The sequence below is a fragment of the Stigmatopora argus genome, chromosome 6, assembly GCF_051989625.1.
Source record: "Stigmatopora argus isolate UIUO_Sarg chromosome 6, RoL_Sarg_1.0, whole genome shotgun sequence".
NCBI lineage: Eukaryota > Metazoa > Chordata > Actinopteri > Syngnathiformes > Syngnathidae > Stigmatopora > Stigmatopora argus.
The window spans coordinates 160986-174637 of NC_135392.1; the positions used below are offsets into that span (position 1 = coordinate 160986).

Here is a 13652-nt window from a genome sequence, read left to right on the forward strand (position 1 = left end):
CAATTTCACTGCGGAAAAAAAAAAACTGAAAAAAAGGTGAATCAAACACATGGACGGCGGATAAACAGTGGGTTCTGGTGGTTGGCGTCCCTCAACGGCGCCATTCATCACCTACCAAAATAAATCCAACACTCTTATCGCTCCGTTATTTCGCACGCACATACGCTACAGTAGCTGCGATATGACAATATTAATAATAGAACATAATGGCGTGCGCGCGGAGGGTTGTACACAGCGAGCTTTGCCGTTGTTATTTTCACATTAAAGGGGAAAAAAATGGAAATTAGGGTTGTTCCTAGTGCTGGGTGAGGAAAAAAAAGGCTTCAATGCCTTTTCATATCATGACATAGATAGCACGTGGCTAGCTATAGGTAGCAATATGGCATGATATAGTACATTTCCAATTAGATATTCATTCATTGTCGGAATTGCTTATCCTCTGAATGTTTGGAGACAAGGAACGCGGGGGGTGCTGGAGATAAGCCCCGTTTACTAGAGGCAAGGGACAACCTGAATTGGGTAGCCAGCCAATCGCAGGGCACAAATCAACAAACAACCAATCACTCGTAGCTAGCAATTAGTGTAGCATGCATGTTTGTTGGGATGAGGGAGGAAACCAGAGTACCCAGAGAAAACCTACTAAGTAAGCACGGGGAGAACATGCAAACTCCACACAGTGAGAAGCCACCCGGGATCAAACCCACGACCCCAGAACTGAGAGGCCGACGCGCTATCCACTCGTCCGCAGAGCCACCTGAGATAGATAGCAATTATGATTGATCATGAAAACTACTCATTCATTTAATAAATAGCTTACGGGGTGCTGGAGCCTATCCCAGCTATCTATAGGCAGGGGGCACCCTGAATGGGTGGCCAGCCAATCGCAGCGCACAAGAAGACAAAGGACAACCTATCATAGCTAGGGCTAGGCAATTTAGCATACAATTAACCTAGCAAGCATGTTTTGGGGATGAGGGAGAAAACCACAGAAAACCCACATGGACAAACCTGAGAACAACATCCAAACGCCACAAAGTGAGGACCCACCTGGTATCGAACCCACGACCCCAGAACGGCGAGGCCGACGCGCTAATCACTCGTCCACCAGATCGCTCATTTTAAATGATACCATGAAAAATGATAGGATTTACCTTGAAAAAAAATGGCGGCACGGTGGCGTAGTGGTTTGCCCTCCGCCTCACGGTCCCGAGAACGTGCGTTCAATCCCCAGTGAATGAACCCAAACATTAGGAATACCACCCGATGTGTCTGTAAAAAGCCATAAATCATAAGCAATAATTGGAGTTTGAAGAAAGCCACAGGTAGAAATTGCCATCGGCGCGCACACACACCGTACAAAAGTGGCGTCGATTGTCGACTCGGAATTTCCTCCGCCTGATATTATGCGTCTGACATTTCATTAATGTTGAAATATTGTCTAACTATTATAGGTTTCCAGGTTATGAACAGAAGGGGGGGGGGGCTTTCACCACGGCGGGGAAGCGAGAAGACGAATGCGCGTCGCCTGAGTCACGGCGCTCTTCCTCGGGCGCCGTCCAGTGAAATGGAGTGTGAAATGAGTGCACTTAACATCCCCACCGTGGATTAGTATGCGCATTATCTTAGAGCCGGGCGGATGGCCGGGTTCCACGCCATCTTGCCCCCTCCCTCCGCCACCCCCTGCGAACGCGTCTCCCGCTTCCATTTGTTTCCGCCCGTGTCCACTTAAGGCTCCCGACACGCCTCGGGCCATTTGGCGCTCGACTTTCCGACGCACCTGAGCGTGAGCGTGAGCGCGAGCGTGGGGTGGAGTTGGCGGTCGTTGGCGAAGAGAGAGAGAGAGAGAGAGAGAGAGAGAGAGGTTCAAATGGAGTGGGTGGGCGTGGCTTGATTCCTTCGTGCTATCGATTACGCCACATTTTTAGTTGAATAATTTTAGCTAGCTAGGAACTTTTTATAGTGCGCTCCATTAAATACTATGAAAAAAAAAAAAAGTTGTTCAAATGAGCGACACCAGCCGTCCCAATTCAAATGGAGTGGGCGTGGCTTCAAGTTTGCGCTATCAATTTTTAGTTGAAGAATTTTAGCTAGAAACTTTTTATAGCGCACTCATTTAAATACTACAACAACAAAAAAATCAGGAATAATCAGCACCAGTCTTCCCAGTTCAAACAGTGCTAGTATTGTATTGTCCGGACTATAAGTCGCCCTTTATTTTCATAGTTTGCCTATATTAAAAATTAATACATATATTTTTTAATTTTTTTATTTGTAATTTTTACTTCAGGGCTGAGTTCTGTGGTAGCAAATGGAGGACAGGGGAGTGGCTTCCGCTTGTGAAATTCAGCGTGGAGTTTCACATTTTTATGAACTTACAAAAAAGAAACACAAAAAAAACGATGTAGTAGTGAAGCCGCAATAATCGAGGGATGACTGTACTCAGTCTATAGTTATCCCCAAAACTGTACATTTTTCATTAACAGGTGCCTATTTCGCCTGTTATAATCAATTGAACTATTTTTACTTTAAAGTATGTTTGTTCTTGTTTCTGATAAAAAAAATGGCTCTCCGTAAAATGCGACTTATATCACCACTTCTTTGTTGTGCGACTTATAGTCCGCAGAATACGGTACGTCATTGAGTATATACACACACACAACAACAAAGTGACTTTTTTTTTTAAATTTGCCAGAAAATAACCACTATTTTTGGAAGTAAGCAAGCATAAGGCATAAGAAGGACTATTTTTTTCTGTCTTTTTGACGCAGGGAGCTTTCAAAGGAGGTTTTCCGCTTTCCTTCCACATTTTGCGGAGACGAGCGAGACTCGTTAAAGCTGGAGTCGCCGGGCGCCATTGACGCCAAACCTCCGGTGACGCTCACGCAATTTGTTTTTGCCACGGCTGTTGAAAAGAAATCTTCCGTTAGACAGCTGCTTTGAAAGTGATGATGATTATTTTTTTCTTTTTTAAAAGCAGCACTAGCGAGCTGGAGGGACTAATAATAATCTCACACTTGTTCACTTCTTTGCACCTTTGCATGTGGGTGCAAATGGATGCAGCCAGAAGTGAACACACACCCGCACGCCCGCCCGCCCGCACGCGCTGGTGGGCGCACACACCCGCTTTCAACTTGATTCTAAATTCCAGTGTAGCTGGACGCCGCCGCCATTTCCAAAAATGCTTTTAAACACGACTTGGGATTTCAAGGGGTTTTCAAGGAGTTATGGTGACAAAGTGCGACTTGAGGTGAGGGCCAACGTCGCATATTTGGCTTTAAACACCCCACTCCATTATTTTTGCACAATAATTAAGAATTTATAGTTAACGCGGTGTTGAAGTGGTGCGCGCACCGGCCTCGCAGTACAGAGGTCGAGGGTTCAAGCCTAGGCGGGTCGTTTTTTATTTATTTATTGGTCTTATTTTACGAATAAATTGACAGCTATTTTGATTGTGAATTAATGAAATGAAATGGACCAAAAATGTTATATTTGAGTTATCAGTACGTCTCTATTTCAAATTTGATTGTGCGTTAATTAAAAAAGCAACCAAATGATTTTTCAATTTGTAAAATTCAATTACATGATTATAATACATTTAGAAACAAAAAGCAAAAAAGATGAGATATTCTTTTGATTTTTAAATTAAAAACCAAAACAAAGGAAATACAGAAGAGATTGATTGAGACATTAAAGATGTCAATATTTGAAATTATAAAACAAAATATTTCCTTTGAGAAGAACAATTTTCATTTTATTTTGGCTAGAAATGTCTAACATTTGTTTGAATGGACCACCCAACATGATATGGCGGGCCAGATACGGCCCCCGAGCCATGAGTTGGTGACCCTTTATTATTATTTTTTTTAATGTTAGACTTAACGTATCAAATTAGGGTCATGGTCTTTGAATCAACCACGAACTGCTCGACCAATCGCTGCCAGTCGTGACCATGGCCCATCGACGGGGTGCCGTTTCCGGCGCGACAAAGCGTCACGAAGCCGAGGAGAGGAGGCCAGCGCTCTCGGCTTCAATTTGCGGCTCCCTCTCGGGCGCCGCCGCCGCCGCCGCCGATATCGCAATCAGCACTTTAATTTGCAGGCACACCTGTTCATTTATTCACGCTCTATTCATAATTAACGCCAGACGCCGAGTTGACGGACGAATCGGAGACGCAGGCGGGGCAATCGACGCGTGTTTTTTGCCGCCCGCGGCGGAGCAAATAACATCAAGTCCACGTCGGGCCAAAATAACATCTCGCAAAATGTGGCGTTCTCTTCGTGTGGTTATTTTTTGGGTGGGGGGGGAGGAGGACATTTTATAGCAAGAAAGGAATTGTTTTGGGGCGTGATGAATGGATGCGCAAAATCAATTGGCGGGTAATTCTTTACCAGCTAACCATGGAGTTCTACGCTCTATTTTTAGCAAACAGTGCATTGTGGGATACCGAATCTGGAAATGTAGCATTTGGTGTTGTTTTTTTTTTTTTAAGTGCCGTAATTTTTAAAATAGGAGCGCTACCTGCTAAAAGATGAAAAAACATATACAAGTCGCATTTCGGGAATTTTTTTTCAAGTTGTCAACAACAACCAAAATCAAAGTAACGAGTAAATAAACAGGCCCCGCCCACATGAGATCTAATATGGCCGACCATGGATCAAGATATGAATTGGTTATGTCCAAAAGATTCCCGATCCCCAATTTAGCATGTTGAACTTCAACCAGCTAGCCTAGCCTAGAGTACCCAGAGCAAACCCACCACCGGGAATTGAACCCTCGAACTCAGAACTGCGAGGCGTGTCCCAATGAAATATTTATCCCAAATTTTGCAGACCAGTATCATAAAATTCCTTCGAAAAGCACACCGTGACCATTTTAGTTCGGAAGTGAAAGTCTCTGAGGTGGGCGTTTCCTCTCAAACACCAAAATATGAAAATCAAAATACTCTTCAAAGCGATCCGCTCGATCCGGGAGGGCCCGGCGTCAACATTTCAAACCGAGAGACCAAAGGGTGGCGGTAAAAACATGGTCTTTTTTCTGGCCCCCGGCCGGCGCAATCCAAATGTAAATGGAAAAGAAACGCTTATCACGCGCTATGAATTATCAGCACGCGCACACATGTCCCGTGGCTCTAATCCTCGCGTGGGTACCAATAAAAGCGGCGCCCGCCCCCCCCAGAACTAAATCTCCAATCTCCCCGCATGAAAGGCAAAAAGCCGATTGGGCCAATAGCCGCGGCAGCGAGCGCATCCACCTACGGGCGCCGTACGAAAAGCACGCGGCTCCTCAAAATGGCGTTGCCTCCGACGCCTATAGCGCCCCGCGCACATGTCCAAAACACACCCACCCGCGCTTCCACGCGGATCCCAAAAACGACGGGACGCGCTCGCCGCGGCGGGGGAGGGGTCGTCGTCGGCAGGGCCCGCCGTGGGTAGCCCCGCCCCCTCTCCCGGCGGCGGGATGACTGAAAAGTGAAAAGCTCCGTCCGTCTTCTCGGTGGTGAAAAGAGCATTTTCACAATCTATTTAACACCCGCGTGCCAAAGGCTGGCATTAGGCGCCGCTGACTCGCCGTCGCCTACGGCGCGCCGTTGCGATGCATTCGCCGCCGCCGCCGCCGTTCTCGTGGTCCGTGGGAAGATTTGTACGCCGCGTCGCCCCCGCCCGCCCGCCTCGACGCATTCCGGCCCACTGGGTCTTCACGCATTTGTCACATTGGCGGTGGGGGGAAAAAAAAGGCGTTCTCCCTGGCTGGCTGGGAATACGACGCCAAGATGGAAGTCCCGGGGAGTGATCGGACAAACGAGCGTCGACGGCTCGGGCACGAGGCCGCCCGCCGTGGTCTTTTTGGGTTAGGGGTCGGCCCCCCCCGACTTGGAAAAAAAAGACGAGTTGTGAAGATACAGTCATCCCTGGATTATGGCAGTTAATGTAGACCAGACATGGCTGCGATACACGAAAAACCACAAAGTAGGTTAGTTCTAGTAGAAAGCGGAGGAAAGGGGAGTGGCTAATGCTTGTGAGTTTCAGCGCATGGATAGATACGCCGTTCGTATGAAAAGGGACTGGAATGGACTGACATGATTGGTCGCTGACGTACCGGTCGGATATACCCATTCATTGCTTAAGAAAGCATGCTTGGACAAGTTGACTAATTCCTCCATTAAGCGATTAGTTTACCGTCAAAGTAACAAAGTGTAACGGATTGATTGACTTAGTAAGATCACAAAGTCATGTTACTAATGAACCAATGAATGACTAAATGAGAGATGGACTAGCAAAGCACAACCAATTGACAAGCTTACTAACCAAGAAATGGTGGAAGTCAATGCCTAATCAATTGACTAACTAACAAACCATATATATATATATATATTTATTTTTGCTGGCTAGGTGGACTAGTGATTCGTATATCAGCTTCGTAGTTCTAAGGTCGAGGGTTTGATCCCAGGTCCAGACCTTTCTCTGGGGAGTTTGCATGGCTTGCGTTGCTTTTTTCCGGGTTCTCCAGTTTCCTCCCACATTCCAAAAACATGCACGCTAGGCGAATTTAGCACTTGAAATCGCCCCTAGCTACGAAAGATTGATTGCTTGTCCTTGGTTTCTTTGTGCCCAATGATTGGCTGGTCCCCCGGCTGGCGCCCATAGTTAGCTGGGATAAGCTCCAGCACCCCCTGCATCCCTTGTGAGGATAAGCGATTCAGAAAATGACTTTAAAAAAAACGAAACTTTTTTAGAGATGATCGTCGTAATCCAACTGTTTCTCTTCGGTATCAGCAGATTTTCCAACCCGATTCAAAGTGCCGCTGGGATAGGCTCCAGCACCCCCTGCGAACCTATACATTTTTTTTTTCCGGATTCTGTCCTTGCCACCCTTTAAGTCTTCAGAGGAAAAAAAAGTTTGGACAGCCCCGGTCTGAATGATTTCTCCAAACACCCCCGCTTTATTAAAACAAGCTCCACCCCCTGGAACCCCCCGGGGTCCTAACGCCGCCTCTCCCTCCCTCCGTCAAAGTGAAATGTCAGGACGGAAAATTAGAGCTGACAAGTCGCCCCGAGGGAAACCAAGCGGTGTCAACCTGTTGCTAGCCACGCCATGATGAACAACTTTCATTAAAAGAGAAAGGGACGCCGGACGCCGGGACGCCGGACGTCCTCGGCTCCAATGTCACGGCGGCGGCGGCGGCGGCGACGGCAACCCTGGCGGCCCCGACCGGGCCAGACGCCAAATATGTCTGCGGCGACGCGCTCACCATGAATAATTTAGCGGCGCCGGGCAAAAGGTCCCCCTCGCCGCCGCCGGATACGCGGATCGTCGTCGCGGCCCGTCGACGATACGGATGCCGGTTGGCGCCGGCGTACGCTCGAGCTCGGAGGCTTTCGCTAATGCTATCAACGTGCGGCGGCCATTTTAATACTTGGGGACCCGAGAAAAAGAATCAATCACTCCTGGCTAGGGGCGATGCGATGCTAAGTGCTAAATTAGCCTAGCGTGCATGTTTTTGGAATGTGAGAGTAAAGTGGAGCACCCGGAGAAAAGCCACGCCATCTCAGGGAGAACACGCAAAGTCCACGCAGCGAGGACCCACCTGGGCTCGAACCCTCGACCCCAGGACCGAGAGGCCGGCACGTTAACCACGCTAACGGGCCGCCAGCGTCAATTTACATTCGCTCTTTTATCGAACCGCTCTAAATAAATAGACATTTTTCATCCAAAATATTGAGTTGATTTTCATTTTTGGTACAATAAAATATTTTTAAAAATATTAAAAAGACAAAAACGGAAAATTCTCAGTTTCCCACTGTGATTTTTTAAGGAAAATTCGTATTTCACATTATTGTATCCATCCTTTTCTGACTTTTGTTATTTTACAATGTTCTCATTTTCATTTTTAATATGCAGTATTTTTGTTGAATGACTTTTTTGCCTTAATGAATTTACTTGACTGTTCTTCAGTAGTGAAACATTTGACATTTAATGTACTTTATCGCCGTATTTGTCAAATTTCAATTTTTGGCGGGTGGCGTGGTGGCCCCGCCCCTATCGGCGCTCCATTTGCTTAGGGTTGCCTTGGCAACAAGAGCAACGGCTTTTCTTCTTATTAGGAACGTCAGCGCAGCCGCACTTGCATTCAAAGAACAAACGACAAAGCGGCGGCGCCTTTTCAAGCCGCATTTCACGTCTTTGAAGCTCGCAAATGACGTATTATTAATATGAGCGATCCATTTTTTTTAAAAAAGTCGGGCGTCGTTGAATCCAAGTTGGATTATCTTATAACCCTCAAATACGACACGCATTGGCTGCCTTTGTAAAAGATGAAAAACTCGTCACACCTAAAATAACAATAACAGCGCCAGTACCGTACTTTCCGGACTATAAGTCGCACTTTTTTCCTAGTTTGGTTGGGCCCGCGACTAATACTCAAGTGCCAATGATGTATTTTTTTCCCTCTCTGACCGCCGACAGACTGGTGATGTTGATGGCTAGCTGAAAAACGGTTATGCTAACAGATGTCATTTACCCCGTTGTTCTCCATTTTACTGTTTTAACATATTTTTATTCTTGGTCTTGAATCAAATAATCATTCATTTTGTATTCGTGCTGCGACTTATACTCAGATGCAATTTCTAATCATACAAATACGGTACATTTTATTTAGCCTATAAGTGTAATTACCGTATTTTCTGGACTATAAGTCACACTTTTTTCTTAGTTTGGCTAGGCTTGCAATTTGTGTTTTTTTCACATTATGACTACTGGACGGCCTGTTATGTTTTTATAGGCTTTTGTTATCTGAAAAACGGTTATGCTAACAGATGTCATTTGGCGCGTTGTGCTCCATTTTCCTGTTCTTACATATTTTTGTTCGTGGTTTTGGATCCAATCATATTCATTTTGTATTCTTTGCATGGTGCGACTTAAGTGCAATTTATTATCAGAAAAACATGCTAAATCGAATTTAGCCTCATTTAAGAGAGCGCTAATCGGATATTTTTTTAGTGTCAAAATGCGACTTTAATCCGAACTCTGAGTAAATTTTGCAAAGTAGCCAACGTGATACATCGTTATGAATCGCGTACATTTTTAACCGTTGCACATTGTTACGGAAAAGAGATTTAATAGCCAACATAAAAATCCACTTTAAGATGCTTATACGAAGATTGACAAATGGGAGCGATTGATCAACGGCCGGATATCCCACGTCCTTTGAAAGCACCGGAGAAATAATCCCGCCCGCCTCCCGTCATCAAAAGATCGGCAGATGGAAAAACGGCCAAACATTTCTATTGATCACCACGCGGGAGAGACGGCGCCTCCATTAGCGCGCCGCGGAAGCAAACGCCGGGAAGCAAACGCCGGGAAGCACGCAAACGTCAAAAATCTATGGGCCGGTCGTTAGCGGCCTAACGAGCGAGATGGAAGCCCGAGAGTTTTGCCCAAGCTTTGAAACTTGGAAGAGATTCCGTAAGTGGCTCTAAGCGGGACGCGGGACGACCGCGCACGTCTTCCCTTTTTGACGACAGACAGCGGCATCCACGCTGCGTTCGATGACATTGATTTTCTCCGGCACCCCCCGCCGCGCCGCGCCGCTCTTCCTTTCTTCCTGCGCCGGCTTGTTTTCCGAGCGCCGCCGCCGCGGGAGTAAAACAAGCGGAACTCCCGGAACGATCTTATCGGATCGGTCGTCGGGAGTGAAAATGCGCTGAAAAAAAAAACTAAAACTGAAGAGGCGTCGTCGATTGTTTGTAAACGAAGCGATTTTCCCGAGATTAACCACGGCGACGGGCTTTTTTGACCTGCGGCGCGTTAAGAGCAAGATGCTAACGCTAATGCTAAGACGCGAAAGGCTCCGTGGGGACTTGTCAACGAGAACAATCCGAAAAAAGAAAAAGCAATTCTTGTGAGAAATGCATCATGGGAGGAAATTCTGTCATTTGGGGAGAAAATGGGACATGGGGGACGGCGCTCATGGGAACTTTCAATCAAAAGCCACGCCAGGGGCTCCTCATTTGGAGCAACGGGGGCGGGAACCTCGCGAGAGTACCCGCATAGCATAGCATTTGCCGTACAAGGAAATTAACGATGCACGCGGCGGCGGGAAATTGTTCTACGGAATCGTACCTTTGCTTATTTTCTGTAGCGCTTCGACTTACGCGGGTCGCGTTGACCTCCAAAGAGGAAGCAAAAAAGTCAGCAGTAAATACAACTCACCAGGAAGTGGAGTCGGTCGGCTTGAACTTCTTTTTGCCAACTTCATCTTAGTTGCTGTACATCAAGGGTGTCCAAGGTGTGGGGCGGGGGCCAGAAATGGCCCGCCACGTCACTTTGCGTGGCCCACCAAAGTAAAAGGTGTCTCTGTTTTATGAGGAAATTAAAATGGAGATTAGAGTGGTGTCAAAAAAATATTGATTGTTGAAAAAACATTTTTCAAAATCCTAAATATTTCATTTGTTTTCATTTTTGTTAAAAAAATATAATTCTGTTTTCCACTTTTATTTTTAAAGTGGATACATTCTAAATATATTTGTAAAATATTTTGCCCCACTTTTTGTAAGGAAAAACATGTTTTAATCCAATTTTCTTTTAAAATAAGGTGGACTATTTTCCATTTTTTACCCAAATTTCCACCACTTAACGACAAGCAGGTAAAAAAAGCTGAAAGTTATCTGGGCTTTTCCGGTTTGCTCCCACACGCGGGCCGCTCCGATTAATTGCCCCGCAATTAAGCGGCAAGCGGCCTCGGCTGGGATAATTATCCGTTTGCCGTGACCCCGCCGAGGACAAAAATGGCCGAACGCCGTCGGCGTGCGAAACCGAATGCTTGCTCTCGCCAAGAATCCATAAACGGCTTCCAAAATTGTCACTTTAAAAAATGGACTGTAATGGCTAAATCGCTTCAAATAAAAATTGGCGGTCGATTTTTTTCCCCCAGACGTGACGGCCCGGGCGGGGCTTTTCTCCGGGGAGGACGGGACGCCACGGGGTGGGGCGGGGCTTGTCTCGGACAGAAGCAGAAGGCTTTCATCTTGACAGGCGGGCAGGTGGAGCTCAGCAGATACAGTAAATCAATGGCGGCGTCTGAGAGGTAGCGAGCGGCCTCTCGCATCGACCGTCCGGCTGCCCCGACGCTCGGGATTGGCCGGCGCGTACCCAGCTAATTACGGTCGCTCCCCTAATCGGGGTGGACTTCTCGAAAGAGCCGAAGGACGGTCAATTCCGATTTCCAGGCAGGGCTTGAAATCCTGACTGCGTTACGCTAAGTCGGGGTTCGAACCCGGATTTCGAAGCTTAGCCAGGTTTAAACCCGTAAGCGTCCAAACATGCTTCTGCTGTGAATTTCAAGGAGATGACGACGATCCAATCCAAGCATTTTCAACACGGTTTATCCTCGTCAGGCCCACGGGGGTGCTGGAGCCTATCCCTACTAATTCCAGACTCTTCACACTGCCCTGTCATACATAGCCTTATCTGACATATCTTTGGTTTTATTAATCTGTTGGTTACTAGCGTGTTAACGGTCGTTGGAACAAGATCGCATTGCTACTTACAGCTAGGTAGCAGAAAAATGGAATCGTGTATTATTTTCATTCGAAAATATGGAAGAATATGTGCTACTGCGATCCTGGCGAAAATAGAATGTAAAATAAATGTGAAAAAATATATAAATAAATTACGAAATAAATACATAAATAAAATAAATAGAAATATGAATAAAACTTTAAAAATATAAATGAAGAAAATGAATAAAAAATAAAATAAATAGAAATAGAAAGGAAGAAAATTAAAAAAATATAAATGAAGAAAATGAATAAAAATAAAATAAATAGAAATATGAATAAAACTTTAAAAATATAAATGAAGAAAATGAATAAAAAATAAAATAAATAGAAAGGAATAAAATTTAAAAAATATAAGTTAGGAAAATGAATACACAAAATAAATAGAAATATGAATAACATTTTAAAAATATAAATTAAAAAAATAAACCAAAAATAATTATGTCTTTTTTTAAAAGACAAAACAATAGAAACAAGCCCTAAAAGAGTTGACAAAACTTCTATGAAAACCTTTTGAATGATGACAATTTTCCACACGGCTTTTCCTCACCTGCAAGCGATGATAGGTCGCCCAACATTTGCTGGTGCTTTTCTCTCCCAAACGGGATCACTTTGTTCAGACGTATGGTCTTTCCCTCCATTATAGGAAGCACGTAGGCATAAAGTCAGGTGAGCGGAAAGCCATTTTGAATCCGTTGCGTAAAGCTCCTTCCTTCCTCGATTCCTTCCTTCTTTCTTTCCATCCAGGAGAAGCCAGACAGCATCTCACATTTCAGTCCATTTATCTCCCAGCGATCGTTGTCCTCCATTAGGTAGGCCTGCCTGCCTGCCTGCCAGCCTGCCTGCGTGGAAAAGCTTCTGGCCGACAGGAAGCTAAATAAAATCAGTCATAAGATGAGTTCGTTCGGCCACGTGAATTAATCATGATTTCAACGTATACTTCAACATATTAAAAATGGAATATGGCTGAAGAAAAAAAACATCTACCCGAGGTTGGAATGAGTGCTAATAGTGGAGAAAAGTGATCATATACTGTGGCACATCTACTTACTAAATGAATTGGTTGCACAACTTGGATTTTTCGTAAATGGAGAAGTACTTTATATGTAAATTCTCTCATTTGTTCCACTGCGCTCCAAAAAACGACAAACTAAATACAGTGGTACCTCGTCATACGACCGTTCGTCATACGGAATGCTCGTCTTACGGGGGAAATTTCGATCGAATAATTCGCCCGTGATGCGGTCAAAGTTTCGTGATGCGACCAAGCCAGGTTGCCATGGCATTTTTTTTGGCATATCTTTCGTGTATAACAATATTTACGAGCACCGGATGAGCTATTCAGACCAGGAAACGCACAACGCGCATGCGCGGTGAAAAGAGGGCTTTCTGGGTAATGAAGTATACTCGTGCTCGCAAAAGTATCCCCGGTAGCAACTCTATCATAGGCGCCGTTCGATGGGACGCGAACACAGATGCTACAAGCTAAAAGGAGCCGCTAGCCAGCGCCCTGAAGCTCACATGAGCAGCGGGGCGATCGCTGATAAAAGACTCTGCTCGTTGGCTGCTCATAAGAACATCGGGGGCACTGGCTCGCAACAGCATCCCCGGTAGCAACTCTATCATAGTCGCCGTTCGAGGGGATGCAAACACAGATGCTACAAGCTAAAAGGAGCCGCTAGCCAGCTCCCATGAGCAGCGGGGCGATCGCTGATAAGACTGCTTGCTGCTCGTTGGCAAGTGGTCGTGCGTTCTCCGATTGTGAGGACATTTGTGTGCATCATTTTCGGAATATTTTGAAGGGAATAGTACGACAGCAAACAGCCCATCGATAGCGAACGTGAGGGTGGAGTGTTTTTTCTGTTTACGAGTGCGTTGTGTGGAGGAAAAAAAAAAACGAAGCCCCTCTCCCCTCGGCGAAATCCGGCCAATTTTAGTTAGATTAAACACTTTATTTCTATTAAACCACTCGTTATTTATTACTTTGTCAATATATGGCGAATTATAAGAAATAAAACATTTTTTTTCAATCCAATATCCTGTTTCTGGTGTTTTTTTCAGAGAGTTGGAACGAATTAAATTGTTTCCCATTCATTT

The 13652-nt window shown here is 45.4% G+C and overlaps 2 protein-coding genes and 1 long non-coding RNA gene across 5 annotated transcripts in view; 2 read left to right on the forward strand and 1 right to left on the reverse strand.

The window, feature by feature from the left end:
* The window catches only part of rps10 (ribosomal protein S10), a 55298-nt gene that overhangs the window by 19285 nt on the left and 22361 nt on the right, over positions 1–13652 (forward strand). The window lies entirely within an intron of this gene.
* Positions 1–13652, reverse strand: part of LOC144075702 (uncharacterized) — a 50317-nt gene that overhangs the window by 6009 nt on the left and 30656 nt on the right. Inside the window, exons 3-5 of one of the 2 annotated variants that reach the window (XR_013300606.1) lie at positions 12106–12428; positions 10210–10353; positions 1152–1269 (exon numbers count right to left, since the gene is read on the reverse strand). This is a non-coding gene — a long non-coding RNA (uncharacterized LOC144075702). The remainder of the gene's footprint in view (positions 1–1151; positions 1270–10209; positions 10354–12105; positions 12429–13652) is intronic. The other variant, XR_013300607.1, reaches the window with a different exon arrangement.
* Positions 1–13652, forward strand: part of grm4 (glutamate receptor, metabotropic 4) — a 120980-nt gene that overhangs the window by 3548 nt on the left and 103780 nt on the right. The window lies entirely within an intron of this gene.